At 41.4% G+C, this 3,280-nt stretch overlaps 1 protein-coding gene across 2 annotated transcripts in view; it reads left to right on the forward strand.

The window, feature by feature from the left end:
- LOC135090667 (hemicentin-1-like) overlaps positions 1-2,426 on the forward strand; it is a 168,270-nt gene extending 165,844 nt beyond the window's left edge. For both annotated transcript variants that reach the window (XM_063987624.1, XM_063987623.1), the window contains one exon: positions 1-2,426. This exon is cut by the window's left edge and continues 7,316 nt beyond it. The gene's annotated coding sequence lies outside the window, so the exon portion shown is untranslated.
- Positions 2,427-3,280: the final 854 nt, after the last annotated feature.

A 3,280-nucleotide genomic window follows, 5' to 3' on the forward strand; every position in this document is an offset into this window, starting at 1 on the left:
AGGAGGGAAGGAGAGAGAGAGAGGAAAGGACGTGTAGGCAGGAAGACATGTAACATTCTCTTAGTTATCATGCAAACGTGTCACATACTCGTATACATAGAGGCTTTTTGGGTGTAATGAATCCTAAATTATGGACGAGAGAGAGAGAGAGAGAGAGAGAGAGAGAGAGAGAGAGAGAGAGAGAGAGAGAGAGAGAGAGAGAGAGAGAGAGAGAGAGACGCGACCTTATACATTCCCACAACGCAAAGGTCAAATTAAACATGAATTACTAAGGAAAAAGAAAGTTCTATGCTATCTATATTACTATGAGTGCCTGTCTATCTATCTGTCTATCTACCACGTCCGCCTCTCTGTCTGTCCCACGTTTTCTCAGCAAGGATACTATTTTGAGCATAAAAGTAATATAATTCAATACGGAATAATCTAAACTTCATTCGAGATAATCAGACACGAAAACACACTCGCTGTCTCAAAGGTTACTGGCAAAAAAGAAAAAAAAATGGTGACTATTATGTTCGAGTGTTGCACTTTACGATTTGTGTGAGAAGAGCAATGTTTTCTTTATTTCAATACAACCCACTTCCTACAACAACAACAACAACAACAACAACAACAACAACAACAAACATCAACAATACCCCCCACTCACATAATAACTCACTAACAACATAAATACAAGCATAAATCAAACAAAGACCACCTCATTGTCAACTCCCAAACAAAACTTACTAACTAAACCAACAAAATGATTAAACAAATAAAAAAAAGAGAAAAAGAGAGAAAAGTTCATTCAATTCCCAGCTGAAACAAAAAACGAAGGGCAGAAAAAAGGAAGAAAAAAACACACAGAAGAGGCAAAGACAAAGGAAGCAAGCAAGTCAGCGCTCGGCAGGCAAGGGAACTAAGGAAGAGTGGGCGGGGCGAGGGGCATTCATTGTTTACATCGGTAAGTTCCCAGTGACGGCCGGAGCTGCCTCAGTCCCGCTCCCTGTGCACAATGGTCTATCTCAGAGTGCCATCAGCCCTCTGCCTCTTCTCCTGCACTTCTCGTCCCTCGCACCGTCAGGAGGGAATGAATCGCGGAGAAAAAAAAAAGGAGGGAAAAATATAGAAAATTGTTATTTCTTTCACTCTGTCCCACGAGCACCGGCCGAGGAGAGAGGCATGATGAAGCATATCACAGATGGAGAGGAGAGGAGAGAGTGAGAGGGGGAGAGGAGAGAGGAAGGAGGAAAGAGAAGAGAAAGAGAAGCACACACATTCTCTAGTTCTCTCTGTCTGTCTCTCCCTTCCTACCTCACTCACTCACTCACTCTTTCCACCCTCCAGTGTGTGTGTGTGTGTGTGTGTGTGTGTGTGTGTGTGTGTGTGTGTGTGTGTGTGTGTGTGTGTGTGTGTGTGTGTGTGTGTGTGTGTGTGTGTGTGTGTGTGTGTGTGTGTGTGTGTGTGTGTGTGTGTGTGTGTGTGTGTACCCCGCTGTAAACACGCATGTACTCAAAAATTTAAGACAATACTCGACCTTCAACCTTATACTCCATTTTGAGAGCGAATGTGTGTGCATGTGTGTATGAAAATATGTATGTATATATGTATATGTATATGCGTGTTTTCGCGTGCGGTTGTGTGCATGTCAGAATTTTGTGTGCGATTCAATAGCTTCCTGTTTTGATCTTTATCTTAAGAATTGAACTTTTCGTCCCTATTGCCAACTGTACACACCACGACTTATTTTCATTCGCATATCTTGATAGAAAAAAAAATAATTCAGATCTTTCGTGCGATTTAGGACAATAAGCGAACTTCACACACTGCATCAGTTACCTTGTTTCTATTCTATCTTCCGTGAAAAAGAGAGAAAGAAATGAGAGGAGACTAAAAAAATAAACAAAATACACACACAACAAAAAAATAAACAAATAAACTGAAACAAGGGTCTTTTCAGTCTGTATGATAGCGTTTTCAATAAATACAGTACATATTTTTGTATTTTTCCTTTTAGAAAATGCATATGGTCATTAACTGTGTATATCCATAAATCCATATGACGCTCGCTATTAGTAGTGGCGAGTGACTGCTTAACTAAACTAACTCTGTCTGCATGTACTGGCTCCTACCAGCCTCGATGTTGTTATAAAGAGAGAGTTTATATATCTATACATAGACACACCAAGCGAGAGAGAGAGAGAGAGAGAGAGAGAGAGAGAGAGAGAGAGAGAGAGAGAGAGAGAGAGAGAGAGAGAGAGAGAGAGAGAGAGAGAGAGAGAGAGAGAGAGAGAGAGAGAGAGAGAGAGAGAGAGAGAGAAAAGTTCTCCGGAAAAGGTCAGAGAGAGAGAGAGAGAGAGAGAGAGAGAGAGAGAGAGAGAGAGAGAGAGAGAGAGAGAGAGAGAGAGAGAGAGAGAGAGAGAGAGAGAGAGAGAGAGAGAGATTACTTCCATGACACATACGTACACACTTTTCGTTGTTGTAAGGGTGGACCTCCTACCCTTGTCCTAACCTTGTCCTCCCTCTTGTCTCATCACCCTTTAGCCTTGTCCTCTCTTGCCTCGTCCTCACCTAAGTATCTTGCTGTGTCCTCTGCCTTTACTCTCTACCTCACCTATCTATTACCCAACCTTCACTCTTGTCCTCGATCTTTTCCTCCTATACCCTTGTCCTCTTCCTCGTCCTTCTCCCTTATGCTCAGCCACATCACCCTCCTCTATCTCTTTCTCATCTTATTACTGTTGTTATTACCTCATTCTTCCATATCTTTATTAGCATCATATCTTTGCTCCCTGTCTCTTCCTTGTCCTTCCTCCGCCAGTGTCTCGCCCCTCTATCTCTCCCGCGTCCTTCCTTAACGCGCTCCCTCATCCCTCGCGCCCCAAGACTGTATTAGCCTCAAACTTTGCTCATGTGAAGTTTTTTTCTCTAATTTTTATGATCCCAGTGACTTTTTTTCCCCGTTTTAAACTTATTTCTTGTAAACTTTTGAGATTTAGCTTAGCCTTCCCCGAAACGCTGACCTAAAGCTCCCCGTCATAACAACGTACACACCCACTGCAATTAATCACCAACAGCAAAATGTGTATAACAACTAACCCTTAGTTTTATAAAGAAACCCACTTGACATTCATTCCTTAAAACTTTATTAATTAAATTTCTCTTTCCCTCAGAAAATGCTAAATTCCACAACGAAAAAAAGGGGTAAAAAAAAATGAATCCCCCATTCTTTAAATAAAAAAAATAAAAAAAAACTTAGCTCCAGATTCTTTTGAGTGATGGAAAAATTACCCTTATT

This window comes from Scylla paramamosain, chromosome 35 (assembly GCF_035594125.1).
Source record: "Scylla paramamosain isolate STU-SP2022 chromosome 35, ASM3559412v1, whole genome shotgun sequence".
Classification (NCBI taxonomy): domain Eukaryota; kingdom Metazoa; phylum Arthropoda; class Malacostraca; order Decapoda; family Portunidae; genus Scylla; species Scylla paramamosain.